Raw genomic sequence first — 24,019 nt, forward strand, 5'->3', positions numbered from 1 at the left:
TAAGCCATATCAGCGGGCAGAGTGGAATATCAGAGAGGCAGAGTGGCATATAAGGGGGTGTAAGGCATATCTGGGGGGCAGAGTGACAAGCCTGGGTGCAGATGTGCAGAACTATAGGCAGATGTGCAAAACTGGGAGCAGGTTGGCAAATAAAAGGAAATAAAAAATTCATTTTTCTCAATCATAGTTTTTATTAAATATGAAAAAATAATTTACATGTGAATGTATTTTTACTAGTCAAATGTTTTTCCTATAGGGTAGTCTTATATTCAGGCTTTTTCTTTTTTTCCTAAATTAATAGTCACATTTTGGGGGGTCTTCTTATAATCAGGGTCATCTTAGAATCGAACGAATATGGTAGTAAAATTACAAGTGATATATTTCATAGTCAAAGTGCTATAAAGCATCAAAATAAATAAACGATAAGGGGAATAATACAAGCACAAGTATATATTTTTTTAATTAATGCAGTTGCAAACCACTTTGAAATCTATTGTTTTCATTGTTCTTACATAACAAAAACAGCATTGTTATATATGATTACGTGTCTTTCAAATGTTGGCTACATTTAAAAAATATATATTACATATAATGTCTCCTGAATAACAGAATACTTCCTGTGTGGGATATTACATAATAACATGGTTAGAAGATTTCCCTAAATAATGAGTGGGTCTAAAGATGCACAGCTTTTTGTGACAAATGTTAAGATGTTTGAATGGATTACGTCATGGTTGGGTGACAGAGGACAGAAGGTTATAATTATTTGTGTTGCTAGTGGGGTACCTTAGAGGTTGGTGCTGGTACTCATACTTTTGGATATTTTTATTAGCAATGTTACAAAAGGTTTTAAGGGTAAGATATGTCTTTTTGCAGATGATACACACTTCTGCACTAGGGTAGAATAAACCAGGTGGCTAATGGTTTATGTAACTTAGAAAATGGCCAATCATATGGGAACTGCAGTTCAATACTGATAAATGTAAAATAATGCACTTGGAAAGACAAATATGGCATTACAGAGTACAGCACTGTCTGCAACAACAGAAGAGAAAGGAGTAATTATTTCAATGGACTTAAAGATAAGCAGGCAATGCAACAAAGCATTGGAGAGGGGAAGAAGGGTGCTAGGCCGCATAGCTAGAGAGATTAAGGCAGAAAGAGGTAGATGGTTATACCATATTACAAATCTCTATCCTGACTCCAGAATTGACCTAGAGTATTTCAAACAGTACTGGAGACCTCATTTTAAGAATCATATATACATTTTGAAGAGAGTTCAGAGTAGGAGCACTAAAAGGGTGAATGGTTTACAGGATAAAAAGTATCAGCAAGTCTCCATATGTATTGCTTGGAGAAGCAAGAAACATTTAAATACATAAGTGATTTAACAAAGTACGTTTATTTAAACATAGGAGAAATGTTAGAACAGGAAGTCATTATCTAGAGGCTTAGATATAATGTAAGAAAGTTTTACTTTACTGAGAGATTAGTAGATAAGTACCACAGTCTCCCAGCAGTAGTGGTAGAGCTATACTGAGTCTAAAACAAGGCAGAGACCTTGGACCGAATGGTTCCTATCTGCCAGCAAATTCTATATTTCTAATTATAGAGCAACCTAGGCATTTTTAAAGGATGCCCCCAATCCCTGAATTTTTGTGAACTTTGGGAACATAGTTTAATAACTTATCCATTGTTAGCTAAACAAATGACACTCAAAAACATAGATACTATACTGCTCACCATTGGTAAGCCAAAGTATATCAAATTACAAATTACTTATTTAGCATTCCACATGTATTTTGGGATATTTGAAGAAAGTTAAAAGCATTATACATGGGGCCATCCTTAAAGCCCTGCCTTTCCAACAAAATTCACATAGCGTTTCCTTGCTTCTTTTTACTTCAACCTGTGATTCCTGCTCAGAATTCTGTCCCTTCCCACTGAGCTCATATGGCACAATGCTCACCTACACACTTGTAACTGATGTGTAGTTGAAATATTATACTAGTAATATTTTTAAAGATCTGATATGTTTTGTAGAATGATAACGCAATCTACATACTTTCATTTTAATAAATGTGTCATTATTCATTTAATTATTAGATAAATATTTTTTTCTTTATTGTTAATAAAATTAATGTAGTCTACTAAACGATTCAAATCTCTTTTTTTCAACTCTTGAGAAATACAGGTAGTTTTTTCCTTTGAATGATCTACAAAGCATAGTCTTGTAAAAAGAGATGGTAAACTGGTAGCTTTCAGATTTCTGTGTGGTTTTACTACAGTGGTTACTGTTTAACATCCCCACCCACGTTTTAAGTTTGTTTAGTAAATCGATCTGATGGTAGGCAGCCCTGTCGCCATTAAGTAAAGGTAATATTCTATAGCATATGGTAACGTCTCATCAACTGAACGTAAAAAGACAAAAACAGCTTTACTAAGGAACATTAGGCATCAGCATTAAACCAGCAAATAACTGATAATTCAGAATAATCAGAGGAATGAAACCCGGGATCTGAGGCTACAGACGCAAATCTGAAAGTGGTGAGTAATGCATAAACAATGTTACTTGGAAAGAAATATAATAACACCATTTGTATTCTGGGATTTACAGAATTGCTATGGGGCGGAAAAAAGTGATATCCATGTGTACTTTATCCAGTTTCATGTTATTGCATGTGAAAGTGTCACGTGACTTCCCTGTCACTGATCACTAATTCCACGGCTCACAATGTAGTCCGTAGATATGTTCAAAATTAGGAGCTTATGTGTTTATGTGAGAATCAAAACAAATAATTTTATTCATGATTTTTTTTTTTTTTAAATCCAAAAAACAATACATAGTTTGATATTACATAATTTTGGGAGTATGTGTCTGTCTCTATTTCCTTATAGCAAAAAATCGTTATAAAATTATTCATATTTTCAAGAAAAAAAATGATAGCAGTGATCATTGGGGTGTGATTTGGTCTGTGAAAGTAACATTTGCTAAAAGACTGTTTGATAAATGATTTGCTATGTGTACGTGATAAAGACCAAAGCTGCTGCTTCTTTTGTTGATACAAGCCTTTACGTTGACTCTGTGAGATTTCTTATATATTGTAATGGTTTTCCTCTCCCTATCTACATAAAGATATGCAAATTTCTCTCATCACACATTGATAGACCCAAGTTGCTATTTATGATCCTGTGTATTTGTGTTAAAGTACAGAGAACCTTGGTTTCTCTCTGTCTTTGCACACTTTATGCACTTCAAACATCATGCTGAAAAGCCTCAATAATGTATTTTATTTTTTTTAGTTATGTTGTACTTATTGCTTATTTATATGTTATGGACATTTATATTCTATTTCATTTATTTCTGTATACTGTACACTGTATGTTCATTACACACCCTGTTTATGACAGTCACCATGCTACATTGTAATTTTTCATTTGCATATGGTGGTTATAAAGTGTGCACGGTCAAATACTACAAGCTATGCACACCAGCTGTACTGGTGAGGTGATAAGTTACAATGAAAATGTGGGTATTGTGAATAAAGTGTTGCTAAAAAAAATACACTGTGCCCTCTAATTCTTTTTTTTTCTTAAGGAATCAGCCATAACGTAAAAATGCATTACAACCTAATTGTAATTCTCTCTGTAAATATAACATAAAATAGTTAATTTTACTCTCATTAATTATATAAAATTATGACACTTAATATTTATGTCCAGACAAGCATTGCGCCCAGGGAAGTTAAAGACCCCCCCCCTATTGTACATCTCTACAAAACAGGAAGGTGAATTTAAATTTGTAATAGAGAATACATAGGGAAGTGTAGTATGCTTTAACTGTGCTAGTAGCAAAACAAATATACTGGGAATATTTATAGAATGCTAACATTTTATTATATATCTTACTATACTGATGTGTATGCTGATTTATTCTAACTGCCCCTTGTTTGCTTAAGGTTGCTCCAGGACAGAATAATTTGTGGTTCACTATATAGCAACATGCAATATTTATTGGTTCGATGCATTGCAATAGGAGAAATCTAAAAATATAAAGTAAGACTGTAGATCAGGAGTATTGGCTTGCCTTTATCTCTCACAAGTGAAACAATTCTATGCATTTTAGTTAAATCGAAAAAAAAAACCATAGTCCAAAAATATTGTTGGTCAGAACCAATTTCCAATTCATTGGAACCCCCTTGAGTTCTCAGCCTCCACCCAATACTTTTCTACCCCCATACTGCTTATTTGTCCTTTTATTGTATTTTTTGTACGTTTTTTCTTCTAGCTGCTTCCCTTTCCTCTTTCTTTCTTCCTCCACGTATTCAATAATGTTGTTGCGGGCTCAAGGGGCAGCTGCCATGGACTCCTTGAATGACTGCCCCTTTTTTCCCCACATTAAAGACAGCCATGTCTAAAGTATGATTCTGCATGCGTCAGCTGCAATTCACTGTTTATAAATGTAAAATAATGCATGTAAAATATATTATTACTATTATTATTATTACTAGAAGGTAAGAGGCTTATATGCAATGTATGGACGTTTTACAGACAGGGTAGTACATAAGTTGTACACCATTCTAACATAACTGATATCTTTAGAGATTTCCAAACATGGATGGGATAGGCATAAGACTACACAATATCATGAGCCAAATAAGGTCTGAGGATTTTACTGCAGGCATAAAAAGGGCTGACCAAATGGATCAAATGGTTCTTGTCTGCCGTCAAACTCTATGTTTCTGTCCCATTTGAACATCTGCAATGTAATAATTTCACACATATCCAAAGTATTATGAGCTATTATATTATTGGGCTGTTTGGCTGGGCCTACTTCCCAGATCATCTTTGCTTCAACCAAGACAAAAAAAGTAGTCAAACAAATCCATTTATACACCTTTTAAGCGCAGTAGTGGAGTTTGTTTACCAAACATTGAACTGTAGTTAACATGAAACCTTGTCAATTTTAATTTATGGATTATGAAGGGAGTGTTTTCCTGCAACTGGTGACCTTTAAATAAAAGGAGTATACGTGTGGATTTTCAAGAAATTTTTTAGAATTCTTGTCACGACGATCAGTTCCCATATTCTGGTGACAATGTTGCCCGCTAATATTGCGTGGCGAGGAGGAAGTTGTGAAGGAAGTTCACACAGGGAGTGTCAGGGTAAATGTGCTGTCAGTAGCAGACTGAATCCAGCTAGTCAGACTCCATATTTATCTGGTTTATCTGTAGTGCATGCATGTATGTATGGTATATTAGGTTGACTGAACTACTGGCTCTTATCGTAAAAAGAAGTTTGTTTTCAGTATTTATTTATTACGTCCCTGGGTGTGTTGATGCTTTGTTTTTCTCGATAGGATTTTCATGAAGTGACATCTTATACAAATATTTTATATTGTTTATTATCTCTTTCTTTGACTTTCGTACATTAAGACTTGTCAAAAAACTTTTTATGCTGATGATGTGCCACTAGTGATATCAGGTCTGGGTCTCTGCCCACCTTTACTTTTTCAATAGAGGTGAATATGTCATTGCTCATGATTTATGATAGATTTATGATACTGTTGCCTTACGTTCAACATAAACCTCAGCTGAATTCATTAATCTGTAAATCTCAACTATTTAGAGCAATCCTTTATATTGATATTTAAAAAAACAGAGGTGTTAGAAATCAGATATATCTAGGCACACATTGCATACCTCCCAACCTCTAACCAGGGTGAAATGGGGCACCAGGGACAGAGCATGCGAGGCAGAATATTGCTTAAACTGGGGAATAAAACTGGGACCACACAATTGCAGTCCCGAATCCCACTTTTGTGACAAGCTCTTTTCTTTTTGGGACAGAGATAGAGCTCGGTGGGACAGCAGGATAGTTGGGAGGAAATATGGTGCCACACATAATGAGCATCCAGCTTCTAAATACAGTATTCGGCACAGTACCGTTATTGCTATGCTTCCAGTGACCAGGCCTGGACTGGCCATTTGGCACTACTGGTGGCAGTGCACTGGCAGATTACGCATTAGTACATCATGGTCATTCACAGCTCTATGCCCAAAGACTCATGTCTAGTGCCCACCACTGAGTAGAAGAGGAAAAAGCACAGGATTATTTTACCTTATGCTCCAGTTTGTCGACTGTCCTGAGTATAGCAACCCCATATCCCAGCACTCTTGTTTAAAGTGAAAATTGTGCCATTGTGTCAAAATATTATGTAGTTATGGATGGTCCGATGGGCAGAGTTGCAACTAGTATATGCAAAAGCTCACGAGGTGGAAGAGGCAACAGAAAATTATCTACTGTAAGTTTGGGAGGCAAAAGATATGGATTGCTTAGGAAGCTAGAAACCAAACAGCAAATTTTGTTACCTTCAGATTTGACTCTACCTTACTTCTACACTACCAGATATTGTGGCCTGGTTTCCCAGTTCCCTGCCAAGAAATACTTAAAAGCAGTGGGATAGAGAAAAGCAATCAGATCCAATAGCCCAGAAATTGTGTTTTTAGTAAACCCAGTAATGCACAAATCCTGTCAGTTTTTCACATCACTAAGTGGTATGTATAGTTACAGTCGTAAAGAGATTCCATTAAGTCCCTGCCCCATATTCCATAGTATTTGATTTGGAAGAAAACAGGTTTTGAACCTGTTCAGAAAATATAGCTAAAACTCTATAAATTTGTGCTTTGTAAATATGTCACTCAACAAAAGGTCTGAAATTTGCCTTGTTTTCTGTTGACAAGAAATATTTCACTCATCCTCACCTTGACCTTTAGACATTATTGACCTTGTATTATGTGCCCTACAACAATGAATTAATTTACTATTCTTGGTTTTTTTATGCACCAGTTAATAAATAGCAACATTAGATTTTACCATTGTTGGCTTATTATTTTTCCACTATCATAAATCATAAATAATTTTGAGACATTGAATCCATAAACACATTTATATCTGCCAGTGTTCCTAAAATCGTCTTGTGATTTAGCTATCATGAGTAGTAAAGATTCTATTTAGTAGAAGCAAAGCATTTTTTGTATTTAAATAATGTTTCTTTTGCCACCAAAATGAATTGATTCTTTGCAGACTTCAGTTTATTATGTGCTTGAGTTCATTGATCTCGACAGTGCTTAAACAAACTTATATTGGTTTTCGTTTACCATCCAGTTACATATTTGTGACAAACATTTGTGTCACCTGTACCCTATTTTCTGTTAGGTGGGTAATCTAGCAAATAGAGCTCCTTGACATGATTCAGAGCCAGCGAAATTATAACATTGCAAATATAACATATTTAACTGTTTAAAAATATAAAATGTGTGACCCCTACTTTTAGAGACTATTTAACAAGATATTTCTTAACGGAGCAGTGTACAGTATATATTGCTTGCAATTTTAATGATATATAATAGTTATAATTATGTTTATGGGATAATAAACATAAAAGTCTCAAATAAAATGGCTTTGTATACAGCACTTAGTTATATATTAAATTTAAGGCATTTTTCACATGTTTTCAAGTATACATTCCACATGTTCCATTAACTGATTGGAATTATTTTATACAATGGCAATACAGTTAGATAACAATAAAAAAATGTTTCTGTCGGCGTTATGAAAAAAAGATAACTCTTTACTTCTTCAGTACCTCCCACAAAAATATTGTTGATCATTGAAATGGATGGAAACTGACAGCTTCTGTCCACTGATGTCATACCATGCACAATGTTTCCTGAAATTATAAATGCCACGTGACATCACAAGTGACTGTGTGACATACATGACACGCTAATCATGACATAAACATTGATGGAAACTCAACCATGTTGCTCAACCAGAGGAAGATGAGTGATTTTTTTGGCCAAGTTCTACTTATTATTCTTTTAAAAATCAAAAAAGCTTAAATCAGTAACATTACTAGACAGACTGGACATCTGCTTTATTGCTAAAGTAATGCAAGAGCAGGGGCTTGATCACATACTTGTTTCAGCAGAACTTTCCCTTTCTTTGCATGTATAACACAAACACTCAATAGTTCTTATCCATAAACAATATACCTGATGTCTTTTTTTATATTTTATGTAAAATAATATACTCATATGTTATGGAATTTAGTTATCTACAGATTTAGTTTAGGGTTTATGTTTAATGTGACCTTCTGAAACAGAGTAGATATTTTCATTACATTATATTTATAGAGCATCAGTAGACTTTATTACTAAAGGAGAGAATTCAAGATTACTGATAACATTAGAACAGACAATATACAAAAAAACAATAACACAGACATGTTAAAACACACTAGAACAGATGGAGAAGAGGGCCCTGCTCCTGTGAGCTTACAATCTATTAAGACATAAGGTGTTTGGATAAGGCTGATTTGATTTTAGGGGTCATATGGAGTAAATGGGTGCATTGGGTGCAATGGGGGCATCACTGCCCTAGGCCCGACCCAAGGCAGGACTCCCAGCTGCCCCCTGTGCATTCTGCATTCTGAATGCAGTAAAAGGTGGGGAGAGTGGTTAGAATGTAAGTGAAGTGTTTAAGGGCTATATTGTATGTGTCTCTGAAAAGGTTTTTTTATAATTAGTATTTAATAGAAGAATACGTAGAGGGGTGTTACAGAACAGTTAATGGAATTCCAGATAATAGGTACAGAACCAAAAAGCCTGGAGACATGAGTAGCAGTAACAGTTGAGGAGGAATGCAAATTATGGGCAGAGGGAGATAATATTTAAGGACATCACCCCTCTTACAGCTCATTCACAAAGTATACTTTCCTCACTCATTCATCGGCATTTGGACATTCATATGGAGCATCCCAAAGAGTATACAGTCTATTTTTTTTTAAGCCCCCAATGTTCAGTGCTTCAATGTGAAGAAAAAGAAGAAGGCCAAATGTGACCATTAACATAGAAGCATAGAATCTGATGGCAGACAAGAATAATTCAGCCTATCTAGTCCTATTTTCCTGATGTAAGACTCAGTGCTTGATCTTGTCTTAGATTCAGGATATCTTTATGCATATCCCATGCATGTTTATATTCCATTACTGTATTAGCTGCTACCACTTCTGATGGGAGGTTGTTCCATTTATCTACTACCCTCTCAGTAAAGTTCTGGGTCCTTCCCCGTGGATGATAAGGGGTACCATGCCTTCCACACCAAAAAAGTGGTCATTTATAGCATTTCAAAAATCTATGTTTTTGATTAAAATATTTTATATAAAAAAATAAAACAATCACACAAAAGCATAACATCCTCCATTATGCACTAGTGTGCCTAAAGTTTGGGGCTAAGAAGGATCCAGCGGTGCTTTGTGCACTTACTGGCAGTGTCAAAATCACAAGGTGTCATGTGACACCTGCACAATCAACCTTATGGTAGAACATGACCCACTCGGGCCACTTCTTCTTTTGCCTTGTGGTAAAGGCGACCCTGGCAAAGTGTGTTTTGTGTGTTATTAGTAGTTAACTCCTTAACGACAATTGACGTTCAAGACACGTCACGAAAAATCATCCCCTTAACAACATTTAAGGTGCCTGGCAAGAGATGGGGATGAAGGAGCTTAGAAAGGAATCAACGGTCGCTCTATTTGCTCAGCTAGTGTTACTGCATCGATATCAACGCATTCAGCTAAACCAAAACAATTACTTCTCTTACTTTTATCATCTTCCATCATCTTCGTTCTTCCATCCTGTGGAGGGAGTGTGAGGTCTGTCACTCCTGGCCTCTGCTTTAGTCCCCCCTCATCACTATGCTCCGACTATTGATGCAGCGCACCGGGGTGATGTCATATCCCGGCGCTCTGCATTATTTGCCGGCGCGTAGTGGTTAGGGAGAACAGAAGCCAAGGTTTGAATTGGCAGACCTCACGCTCCCTAATGTTGGGACGGTTGGAGGGGGATTGTGGAGAGCACAATCGTGCAGCTTCATCGGCAGTCCTCGGAAGACCGGCCGAGGGGAGGTGGCCTTTCTGCTCGCCCCCTCCCCTATAGAATCGCTACTGTTTTTTTAGGGGCTTCATGGTGAATCACATTGCTGGCAGGGCCCTGTTGAGCTGGTTAGCGAGATCCGTGATCTCCCCATTCAGTCCTGGAGGCTGCAGCTTCTGATCGGGCGGCTGTGCGCCCCCTCGCAGCTGCGCCCGAGGTGAGTGCCTCACCCTTCCTACGGCCCTGGGAAAATATGGAAAAACATGGAAAGATAACTAAGGGACAGTCAATAAATTTGTCTAAACATTTGTCTTCAGATTCTGATAAGAGCTGAGATAAAGCTGATTTCCGTACTATCTCTAGCGGAATATATACTTAGCAAGTGCACTGGCAAGGGATAGAAAAAAACATTTTATGATTGTCGCATTTATTTTACATTAGTCACAGTCAACATCAAGTTCCCTATTTTGGGGAAAAATATGCAAGACTATACTTTAAAAAAATATTTCACTTGAAAACTGTCTTCAAGATATGAATACATGTAGTGCTTATGTTTGTTTGAAAAGAATTTCCTCCACCTGTTCTGTCTGCCTAGAATTTAATTGTATCTTGTTTGAATATGAACCAAGAAAAGTTTGTATTCACACCAATTTCTTTTTTATATAATACACAAATAAGTGAAGAAATTGTGATATTAACATTTGGAGGCTTGTTTGAATGTGTTACATTTTTGGGTTTCTTATTTTCATGTCATTAGCAAGGCTGTCTGCAGAGAACAATAGGTAGAAACTTGCTTCTATAGGCATTCGAGATACAGCTCTCTCCTGGATCTCCTCATATCTGTCTAACCGTTCCTTCTCTGTCAACTTCTCTGGCAAGACATCATCGCCCCTTCCACTTTCGGTTGGTGTCCCCCAAGGTTCAGTCCTTGGCCCTCTGCTGTTCTCTCTTTATACTTCATCTCTTGGCAAACTAATCAACTCATTTGGCCTCCAGTATCACCTATATGCAGATGATACCCAAATCTACTTGTCTTCTCCTGATCTCTCTCCATCTCTCCTGTCCCGTATTACCAATTGCTTGTCTGTTATTTCTTCATGGATGTCACAACACTACCTGAAACTTAATCTTTCTAAAACTGAACTCATTATCTTCCCTCCCTCCATCTCCACTCCACTACCTGAATTCTCTATCACCATTAACAACACGACTATCTCTCCTACTAACCAGGCCCGATGCCTTGGGGTCATCCTTGACTCAAACCTCTCCTTCATCCCTCACATTCAGTCCCTCGCCAGATCCTGCCGCTTGCACCTAAAAAACATGTCTCGTATCCGCCCATTCCTCACCCAAGAATCCACAAAAACCCTGGTTCATTCCCTTATCATTTCCCGTCTTGACTACTGCAACACTCTTCTGGTTGGCACTCCACTGTCTCGACTCTCTCCTCTACAGTCTATCCTTACTGCGGCTGCTAGGCTCATCTTCCTTGCACGTCGCTCCTCTTCTGCTTCCCCCCTCTGTGAAACCCTCCACTGGCTCCCAATTACCTTTAGAATTAAATTTAAGATCCTGGTACTGACATATAAGGCCATCCATAATACTGCTCCTCCGTACATTTCTGACCTCATTAGCAAATACTCTCCTACTCGATCCCTACGTTCCTCCCATGGGCTAAGGCTCTCCTCCTCACTCATCACCTCTTCCTTTTCCCGTCTACAAGATTTCACTCGAGCTGCTCCATATCTCTAGAATCTTCTCCCAAGGAACCTTCAGCATTCTCCCTCCCTCCCAACATTCAAGAAACATCTAAAAACCCACTTCTTCAGAGAAGCATACCATCTTAGCTGCTAGAACTTCCTTGTCATCGATACAACCCCCACAATACCTCTCACCCTTTCTCTATGCCTTATGTTTGTCACCCCATTTCCCTCTAGATTGTAAGCTTGCGAGCAGGGCTCTCTCCACCAAATGTATCGGTTTGTCTTAGTCTGTCAATTCTTGTCTTGTCATATCCCTTGAATTTATGTATTGTATTAAGCGCTGCGTAAACTGTTGGCGCTATATAAATAAAGGATAATAATAATAATAATAATAGAAACTCAGTTACACGGGAGAAATGTACATTTTTAACCAATGTATAGCCAATGCTATATCATACGTTTCTAACTCCCCTGTGCATGTAATCATCAAGGCTTTTTGGACCAACATGAACCCCTATGCTGTGACAATGGGTGTACATTGTGTGCTAATTTTGTGTAAATATAGATCTTGTTTTGTGCTATTCAGTTCTCAGTTTTTAACCGATACTAGGTGTATCTAACTATTGTGGTTAGATGAAATGATCATCATCATCTGGATTGAGCCAGAGTTTCCTTTAGACCTTTTTTTACTGTATGATTGTTGACCAGTTTTACCATTTTCCATGTTTTGTATATCCATGCACATTATATATCTATCTGTATTTTACAATTTTCCTTTGAATTTCGGGATAGGTGGCATTGCCGAAACACCCCACATATAGTTTTTTTACATATATTTTGGAGTGTGAAAACACTTTCTTACATACTACACCACAATACTTTATAGATCTCTTTTTTTATGTGAGGGTACCATAGACAGTGTAATTGTAACCTTACTAGGGTCCCTATATTTTTTCATTTTTTTATCTTTATTATGTTTATTTTTCCCACACTTTGAACTCACTGCAGCGGATCACACAGTGGTCACCAAGCAGACCTCTGAAGCCCTGCTTTCCTGGCAGCAATATGTGTAATCGAAGATGTGTGTGGGGCAGAGAGGTCATCAGATACTCTTTTACACAGGTCCATGCTTCTAATCAGACCTTCAAACACTGTAAGGGTTCTAGCGCTCACACAAAGTTTTGGCTGTCAGTAGATCTCCCATATGTATTACAATTGTACATTTCCTTGGAACAGTTTTCATTAAATGTGAAAGTAATAATGAACTGGTAAACTGTTCAAATTGTGCCAACTTTCACTTGTGAACATTTAGAACATTAATCATTACATAGCATTTAAATAGCTGTGTATGCTGAAAACTTTGTTATATTTTCCACTAGGCAGTCACTAATATATACTCCAGTTTAATGAGATGCTTAAAATACGTCTGTATAGTTTTCCCCCAGGTTTCTATTAATGCTTTGTACAATGTAAGATAGTTAATTTATCGTTATGATACACATTAATAAATTGGTTCAAACATGAGCATACTGAGTAGATTCATTTATCTTTCCTTAAACATATGTCTGTGTTCTATTAGGCAGAAATGCATTAGGCTAATTATACCCACTGAATATCATACTGATGGTAATTAGATGCTTTCCATGAGAAAATCCAGATCATTAATTAGTAACCCAAAATTTGTTTTAAACATCGAGCCATTTGTTTTTGCTTTGTTGGACAATTCAACAAATAAGTGGTCAGAAAATGTGATGTCTAGGACATATTACAAATACTACAATGATAACACCGTGGGAATTACCACATTGCAGTGATATCAACTACGATCAGATAGTACCTAGACACACACGTAAAAAAAAAAACAGATCTTTTGTTTGCGATTTTTTTAAGGGAATGTAGCTGCATCAAAGATGTGATTAATAAAAAACTGGGAAGAAGGCATGATAAGTAAAAGTGTATGATTACATGAATATTACCTGCATATCAGCTCCTTGGGTGTGTTTTTCCTCATGCCTGAAAGTTCATTTAATGAAAGTTATAGCCAAAGGGTTTTTTTTAATATACAGTTGGAATGGACTGTAGAGTTGTTGTATTCCTATGTCAGATTCCGAAGAAGATTGTGTCTTCTTCGGTTTTCTTATATGAGATCCATTCCTTTATCTACTGTAGGTTGCACTGACATACATATAATTTTTATCTTTATCCTGTACCTGGTATATATATATATATATTTATATATATCATTCATGTTTATACACACCTACTATTCTTTGTGTCTATTTTATGCTCGACATTCTGTGACCTAGTTTATGTTCAGGTGCGCCTTTGTTGCCTTTGCATAGTCGGTTCAGGAATTGACTTATGCTTTATACTTGCTCCAACCTTTCAAATAATACACTTCACAGGTTGGTGAACACATCTGTTGTAAGAACAAGCTGCTGCACAAGCCTGTAGGTTTCAAACTTGGGGAACACAGAAACATAGAATTTGTTAGTAGACGAGAACCATTCGCTCTCTTTTGTTCCTGCTGTAAATATCTGAAATTGTATGTGATCCTTGGCCTTGTCTTATATTCAGTATAATCATATGACTATCCCATGCATTCTGGAATGCTGTTCCACTTATCTACCACCATCTCACGAGATAGCTACATGATAGCTTTTCTAATTTTCCCAAGCTTTTGGTATATGGCACTTCTTGAGCTTAATTCCCTATAAAGTTAATGTATATACAAGGAGGAATAAATAAGTTGATCACAGAAAAGTTTTTGATGCAACATTATATTGGACTTTATTAGTAGCGTAATCAGAGAAAGGTTATCTGATTTATTTCTTACATGCAAGAACGCAAGGTTGTTTTACCTGATAATCTTATGTACTAAATGTTTCAGTCTATGTCATTCATACTAAATAACACTTTCACATATTCAAAGCATTAATTGCACTTTGTAAAATGTTATGCAAATAAACACTATTTTTTGTTTCTGCTTAAGAAGCCATTTTTTAGTTTCTCTGGCAACAGTGTATGAGTGCCGGCTTTTGTGTCACATTTAAATTAAATGTTCCTGACAAAGATCCCTCAAGATTGTAAGGTTGCGAGCAGGGCTCTCTCCACCTAATGTATCGTTTTGCCTTAGTCTGTCAATTCTTGTCTTGTCAGACCCCTTGAATATATGTATTTTATTAAGCGCTATGTAAATTGTTTGCGGTATATAAATAAAAGATAATAGTAATAATAATAATAGACTAATAACTAAAAGTTTACATGGTTAAAAATAACTTCCAGAAAGAGTTTGGATATTTGACAGGTGTAGGAATTATGTTTTAATGCTGCATTAAGTTATAAAATTATCATTAAGTGCTGCGTAAACTGTTGGCGCTATATAAATAAAAGATAATAATAATAATAATAATAAATAATAAATAATCAACAGTATGTAGATCAGAAAGACTAAGAGAAAAGTCTGGTTTCTGGAAAGGGTATGAGATGTAGTAGACTTCAGTTGGAAGAACACAGCAACACTAGTGATTCACAACGTTTAGAATGTGCGTAAAGCTATTCTGAAGAATTAAAAAAAAAAAGGGGCAATACATTATTTCCACTATTGTTATAGATCTATGAATCTGCTTTAGTCTTTGAATAGTATAGTGAGAAATACTGGATGATGGAATTTCTAAACAAGAAAGAAACAGAACATGCATTCATTGATACTACTGTACAAATAATGAAGTCATTGGCAAATATGAGAATAAAAAAGGTGTAGGCAAGTACAGGAAGTTTAAACAAAACACAGAGAACAGAGAAGGTCTATATTTAGACTTCACACGGATTACAATGCAGATAATTTTTTGTTGGATGCTAAGTTCCAATTGGGTCATAAATCTCTGTAAAACAGATTTTTGGTTGTAGACATATTGATGTCCCACAAGGACCATTAAATATTGTGAGGTTGGAGTAAAAATTGACCTGTACTTAAAACATATAAGGTCACATGTTTTCTCACAGAAACAGATATTAATAGGATTATTAAGGGTTTTAATTGAAAATTGTTAAAATAGTTTAATGAAGTCTACCAGAATGGAAAAAGAAAACAAGTTCAAACAATTATTAAATGTATATTATCCTAAGTTCTATGTCATAGCCAATACACATAATATATTCAATTTATGAATCATAGTTGATGGTTATCTCTTCTTCTTATAATTATTGACATCAGCAAACTTGCATTTATACTGCCAACATAGGAGCACTTGTGCTTTAGAAAACAGGCACAATTTTTTTGCTTACACTAAACACACAATAAACATATACAGCATATTAGTTACATGAATACATTTATCTATCTTGTGAACAACCTTTCCCATATATATATATACCCTTGTAGCATTAATTAACACTTCTTGTTATACTCTGAATATGCGAGGGCACCACAATGCATTAGCATTGCCTGTATCTCATAAAAAGACAGCCTTGAACTTCGTTGAACATAGTCTTTATCACAATCTCTCTCATAACCATCCTCATGCCGTATTGTTAAATCTGGTTGTTGATTAAATATTGGCCCTTGTGAGAGGAAACTGTAAAGGGAGCACAAAATATGTAAAGTATCCACTCAGCTATCATATGCATTAAACAGCACATAATGGTTGGAGAGTCCCGTCTGACACAGCTGATAATTCATTAAATATGAACAAATATAGCAAATAAATGTACACATTTCAGGGATTCTGTGGACCTCAAGCTTCTAACGCTGAGAGGCTGTTTCATGTATTCACCTACCCCTCAATAAATTAAGAATACCTTACATTAAGTAGAATGTAAAAATCTCAGGGCAGCATAATTTATATGCAAATGACAAGTATATGATTTCAGTGCCTGTAAGAATTTACCTCTACAGTCAAGCAATTGTCATGTTATAATTTAGGGCAGCTTTCTCCTGTTGTTTTTTTTTTCTCTGCAGCAGGACACTATCTCACTGCCCCCCTCTTCTTGCTCCCTTCTCCCACCTTTCCTGTCACCATGATCTTTGCTTTTGCAAAGAGAGATCAGAGCAGACCAGAAAATGGCTGGAGTAGGTAAGTGGGCTGGTGAGGGGCAGATACAAGGCAGGAGGAAAGTGCAGGGGGCAAAGACAGGATTAAGGGATAGGCATTTTTTGGGGCAATACATTTTTCCAAATAAAGAAACCCCTGTTTCAAAAAGCACAGGAAACTGAATTTGTTGTCCAAAAACGAATGAGCCAACAACGAACAAAAAATTTGTCTGAAATGATTGGTGACAGTCAGTGACAGTTTGCTAAGCAGAGGCTGAGATGTATGCTCATTTTAATTAATAGTTTACTTTAGTGCAGAAAATGTAATGTTCTGGGGTGGATTAGACAAGCTGTAGTGTACCATAATAGTGTATGTAAATATATCTGTTATATACACTTATACAGGGACTGTGGCAGATTTGTTTTTACCATTTATAAAGTTATAAAGTTAACTGAGGCAAGATATATTTGTGACAAAATTCAGCATTTAATTGTGCTTCCACACAGAGTGTTTTAGAAGTTTATTAAAAGTATACTGTTCCTGAGGAGAGTTGATTAATTTATGCTACCAGACCAGCCAAACCTCTAACTTGTGGACAACTAAAACATTTATTTTATTATCTTTATATCTTATCATATTGTAAAACCTGTTCCTGAGCAGTGTAAGAGAGTTAAAACCAACCAATCCCGTTCCCGGGATCAAAAATACCCTTATTATTACCCCACCCTAAAACATGACTTTTATTAACGTGTTTGTTAAAAGGTATAACCAAAAAAGATATTTAAAAACACCAGTGTCACCAGTCCTACCGTAAAAGGTATACGTCACTGTGACATGAGGGCATATGCCCACAGTCGTATAACACTAATAGTATCAAATCATATATACTGTTGATGGCTGCAGTCCTAACAACAAGTATAATTGAATAATGACCAGTGACACGGGCTTATTAAAAACTAAGACTTTAGCCATTAGCCCTGATGAAGCTCTGAGGAGCGAAACATGTCAGGGGGGCTATTTGTCTGAGTTTTTAATAAGCCTGTGTCACTGGTCATAATTTTAGTTTATGGATAAATAGTTTATGGATAAATAGGCAGAACAAATTAAAAAAAATGTGGAGTAATGGGGGGGAATCAGAGGGTGATTTATTTAGTAGGTAGGGAGAACATTTTTAATTTATGCTTATCTTAAAATGGCTAAATTGCATACAGCAGAGCAGGCCTACATTGTACTGGCAGAGTCAGAATCTGACCATCCGTCTAATGACACTCTGACTGCCTCAGACATGGGTCATATATAGGACATGTGTAATATCACATCTAAGGAAGAGGTCAGTCCACCTCAAAATGATGAGCCCTGGATGCCTGCCAACATGGTGGTACCAGATTTATATGGCAACACCTGGCATAAGTACCCAAGTTCACACTAATGATGTTTTTGAGCCATAGCATTTTCTTAAGCTGTTTTTAACCGACAGCTTTTTGGATCTCGTAGCCCACCAAACAAAACTGTATGCAAGTCATTACTTAGCAGAACACCCCGACTCATTTTAAAAGCCAACATTTCCCTCCTATTGCAGTAAAGTCTTTTAGAAAGCATATATATTTTAAAAAGTTTTAAAACGTGTTTTTATAACTCAGTTTAGTCTTCCGTTTTGGTTGGGGATGTCCTTTTCAAATGCTCCTTGTGAAATACCCTGGGTTTTTCTTCAAAAAAAAATAAAAAATATATATACTTCTGTGGGAGTATTTTGAGCTGGTGGGCTGCTAAATAGTCCCAAACAGGACATAGGCTTTACAAAATAAAATTAGAAAATTTCAAGTTTGGAAAAAGGAAAGGCCGTTTTCTATTTTGTGTCCCTTAACTTCCAAATTTTTTTTTAAAAAAACCTACACATGTTGGTTAATCAAGACACTTACATTAATATATTTTATGGTATTTTGGTCAACAAAATCAGTTTGGGGAACATTATCATAGTAAAATATTAGAGGAAAATATGATTTTAAAAAAAAATCATTATTTTAATGTATTATTTATACTGAATGTAGGCAATGCATCTAATTTTTTTCAAAACATAGCTCTGTATGTCTGAAAAAACTATACATAATTTGTAATAAAAAGAGAATCATGATAAAGAAAAGAATAGTGAAAAAATGCTGACAAAATCTCAGGGTTTGGGCAGTGGCGTCGGCAGGGGGGGCCAGAGGGGGCCATGGCCCCCCCTACATCATGCTGTGCCCCCCGGTGTGCCCCCCCAATTGAAACGCCGGCTTTTTTTTTTTTTTAATAGACCCGGAGGAGAGAGTGAGAGGCGCCGAGCGGTTGCTGAGGAATAAGTTCTGAGCAACCGTTCGACGCCTCTCACTCTTCTCCGCGACCGCGAGGCCTCTTCCTGGTTCGCAGTGCCGGCATTTCAAGCCGAGCGCCGGTATATGTCGTCATATCCGGCGCCCAGCAGTGAAGCCGGCAGAACCAGGGATACAGAGACCTCGCGATCTCACCGCTGGACAAGCCCAAGGTAAGTGAACTTCAAAGGGGGGGTTAGAAAGTTAGGAGGGGGTTAGAGAGAAGAGGTAGATAGGAAGTGAGAAGGGGTAGATAAGGATAGATTGGGAGGGAGAGGGGGTAGATTGGGAGGGAGATGGGGGTGGATGGGATACATTGGGAGGGAGAGGGGATAGTTAGGATTGATTGGGAGGGAGAGGGGGTAGATAGGATTGACTGGGAGGGAGAGGGGGTAGATAGGATAGATTGGGAGGGAGAGGGGGTAGATAGGATAGATTGGGAGGGAGAGGGGGGTATATAGGATAGATTGGGAGGCAGATGTGGTAGATAGAGAGGCAGATGTGGTAGATAGGGAGGGAGATGTGGTAGATAGGATAGATTGGGAGGGAGAGGGGGTAGATAGGATAGATTGGGAGGGAGAGGGGTAGATAGGATAGATTGGGAGGGAGAGGGGGTAGATAGGATAGATTGGGAGGGAGAGGTCTTTATGGGACAAAAACGGCGTACGTTCAGCTGTTTGGGGACAAAGTTGACATAATGTGTAACTTAGGTGCTGGTCAGGTTCTATATGGGCAGTGTGGACACCAGGGCTGGCTTTGGGGTGTGTGACCAGTGATCTATGCCTGTAATTTAGGGGGGTTTATCTATACCTTTAATGCAGAGTTTATATGTAATTTCCAATTGATTTATATCTGCAAAGCTGGGTTTTGTGTCATTCTGTTCATCTGTATCGGCTATATTTCCATACATTATTAATGTTTACCTGCAAATATAGGATTTGCATGTCTTATTCAGTTGATCAATACCTGGAGTGCTGTTTCCATGTGTTGATTATTTGATCTAAACCTTCAGTGCTGAGTGTACATGTGATTTTCAGTTGATATATACCTGCAATGCTGGGTTTGTGTGTTCTGTTGGTTTATACCTGCAATGCTATGTTTCCATACATTATTTATGTATACCTGCAAATACAAGGTTTTTTTTAATCTCATTCAGTTGCATGTGCTGTTTCCATGTGTTGTTTATTTGATCTATACCTGAACTACAGGGTGTAAGTAAAAGAGCGCTATGGTTTAGTGAATGAGGGGACAAAGGGACTCTGGGGATGATTACAGGGGAGAGGACCTCTCAATGTCACGGTGCAGTCAGAAGGAGGGAACACTGCACTGACTCTCACTGTCTTCCCCTGATCTGCAGTCAGTGTGGCAAATATATTGGCAGCAGGGTCTAATATTAATATATATTGGCTGCAGGGGCTAATATTAATATATATCGGAAGCTGGGACTAATGTTTATATATATCGGCTGCAGGGCCTATTATCAATAAATATTGGCTGCAGGGGCTAATATTTATATATATTGGCTGCAGGGACTAATAATATATATCGGCAGTAGGGGCTAATATTAATATATGTTGGCAGCAGGGTATAATTTCTATGTATATCGGCAGCAGGGTATAATATAAGTATGTATCCGCAGCAGGGGTTAATATTAATATATATCTGCAGCAGGGTCTAATATTTCTATATATCTGCAGCAGGGTCTAATATTTATATATATTGTCAGCAGGGGCTAATATTAAATAATGAAAAATAACTGTCACTTTAGCTGTTATTTTGAAATCATATTTTAATCACAGTCTTTACTTCAAAGAGATAAGTGCATATTATGTAGTTAAAAATGCACGTCTAACGTATGTGTGTGTATATATATATATATATATATATATATATATAGTGTATATGTACCGTTTTATAATTGGCCCCCCTACTTTGGTCCCTGGCCCCCCATGTGCCCCCCCTAAATATGAAACCTGGAGACGCCACTGGGTTTGGGGTAGAAAACACCCTCAGTAAAGAAAATAAATAATAAAGAATACCTAATACTCTCTTGCATTCAACACTTTGTAGGGTGCATATTTTTTTGGATTGCAAGATGAGGGTGGCATAAATGATACAACACAGATTTAATATTAAAAAGCTAAGAATACTGTGGTTAGAAATATTGGCAGGTATTGGCAGGTATTATTCTGTGGTTCCAGGCAATACCAGGTACAAAGGTCTCTGTCAATAAGAAGCAAGGCTAAAAAAACAAGCTGGAATATGATCATTTTTATTGCTTTATGCTCAATTTAGGCTCTTTTATGGCACTACTAATGGATGTAGGATTAGCTACAAATACAACTGACAGTTATTTATACGTTTAACCAATGTGTTTGTTTAATACATGAAATTCACATAGCAGTTTGTTACTAGACTGCAAACGCATGCCAGTATAACTGGCAAATAATTACACAAACTGCAGCGGCTCTAAGCGTTATTAACCTGCAAGTTGCACATGTTATCCCCTAGTGTGTTGTGAGGTAACTTTCGAGGCCCCCACCTTTCCCTATTAGTCAAAGGGAACCAATGACCTCCACCCCATCTTCCCCCACCCTGTGTGCAGTGGGCTGGAGCATATTAAAATTAACCTGAGCAAGTATAGTGCCCTTGTACACCCCCCTAACCACCGTCCCCAGTCTCAACCTTATCTCACCAGAAAAGACATGGGCTTAAAAGTATAATTAAAACTCTTCGGGGTCTAAATTTGGCAAAAATACTTTGGAGGGGCACGGACCTCATCCTGTTCCTTTTTCACTCCCTCTAGCCCTGCACTGTGGGCCGGAGAGGGTAGTGCTTCAAATTAAATAACTAAAAAAAAATTAAAACACAATACTTACCCCTATATCTAAGGGCCCCAGGTGGGGGGGATGAAGTTCATCCAAATACCATTTGAGTGCCAAGAGGGTTGATAGTGAGAAGCATTTGTGCTAAGGCGGATGTTGTGGGTGCATGGCACCCAGGCACCCAGTAATCGAGGCACTGAGCGTGGTCACATAACACTAAAACAGTTTATATACTATGACGCCTTGTAGTAAAATTTCTCCTTTGAAACATATAGTCTATCTTGTGCTTTATGGAATCTTTCTGTCTGCTTTTAGCCTCAAACCTATAAATATTGGCATCCTATAGTCTTTCCTGCTCCTTTTAACATTCAAACAATTCACCATTTAGATGGGATCTCTAGAACCGTACATAATACTATAGGCGAGGTCTGACCAGAGATCTGTAAAGAGGCAGAACCACCTCTCTCTTCCTGCTACTAATGCCTTTAACAATACAACTCAGCACCCTGCTTGTATTTCTGTCTCTTTGATGCATTACTTGCTTACCTTTAAGTCCTGTCCTTGACACCTTATCTAAGATGAGTATGAAACTGGTTCCTGTCAGATATGTCTATTCCTCACCTATGTTTAAAATTATTTTAATTTCATTCAGTCCCAACAAATGTGTATATATTTGCTTAGAAGCAACTTCTTGATACTTGCCTAAAACCGTGACATGCATTTGGCATGGGTGATTTGTTACCATAAGGCATCATGGCTAAGTCCCAAGCTCAATATGGAGAGAAAGCACATAAAGTATGGCTTGGGGACACCTGCGGTAAATTAATAATAGACAATAATTAGAGGAATATATTGCTGCTACCTAAAAATAACTACCACTGAATAGATCCTATCTCAAACCACAAAGGAAAGCGAACAGGGTGGGACCTTATTAGGGCCACAAAAGGCATTGGATAAAAGATGGGGTGGTTGTGAAGTAGCAAATAGGGTAATGGTATATCTGAGAATATTAGTTAAAAACTCAGGGTGAAAAAAAAGGAATGGAAATAATTATTCAGATGGGAGGGATATATATATATATAATTTTTCTCATTGGCGGATGGGGGGACTCTGTTGGCAGTTATACTTGAGGTAGACAAACCTGTGTGGTTTTTGTCAGGTTTAACCACCCTACATTTCTCAAGACAGGTTGTCAGCATTTTAAGAATTCAACTCATATATTTTATTAAATGTAATAGCTACAACCACATGCGAAGTCCAGATATAGTACTAGTAAAAGAACAAAAAGCATAGAAGTAGAATTTTATTGTAATTTTTCTCTCTAGCCAAGTGTATGAAAACGAACAATTGCCCTGTGCAAAATTATTTCAAGAGGTAAAGTCCAAATTGGATGGTGGAAGCACAACTAGCGGCATTACGTGACCCTGCAGGATGTTTTGCTATAAGTGTGCATGTATGTACATGTGTGAGTGTGTATATGACCATTTATTTGGTTAGTTTTTGGCCCATTGGTTTTTCGGGCAACGAATTTCATTCCCTACCCACTTGGCTTGGCTGAAAATTGGGAGAAGTAAATTAGTTGCCCCATGCCCTCATCCACTCTCTCACTCTTGCTCACTCTCTCACACTCATTCTTATTCATTCTCTCTATGGCTCTCTAAATGTTTCCCTATCTTTTCTGCTGACCACTACTGCTTCTACTGACTGTGTCAGGATTCTATCCTGACTGCAGGATAATTCAAGTTTAACCCTTCATTTGCTATGTATTTAATCCATGTTCTGTGTATTTATGTTCAGCTGTGTTTTTTATGCTGTATATGTCATACCTGAAGCCTATGCCATTACCACACCTAACCTAACCAACAGGCTTTAGTACCCTGCCTCCCTCACCTGAAGCCTATGTCATTAAACACCTGACCTAATGACCAGGCCTATATCTGGACACTCCCCTGTTTGTTAGGTGCCTTTGCATTGAAGTTATGGGACCGTTTTGCTCTGGTCCTGTACCTGATGCCGGCTTGTGAGTGTGTTATAGTGCGTGTGTTAGTGTGTAAGTGTTTGTAAGACAGTAGGACAAGGAGTTGTGAGTTAAATATATTCTGTCTGCCTTTGTGATATGGGGTGAGAGAACATTGAAAAGGATGCCCTTTCTACCAAATATTTTCCAATCTCTGTGTA

Source organism: Sceloporus occidentalis, unplaced genomic scaffold, assembly GCF_023333645.1.
Source record: "Sceloporus occidentalis isolate IW3139 unplaced genomic scaffold, rSceOcc1.0.p SCAF_11, whole genome shotgun sequence".
Classification (NCBI taxonomy): Eukaryota; Metazoa; Chordata; class Lepidosauria; order Squamata; family Phrynosomatidae; genus Sceloporus; species Sceloporus occidentalis.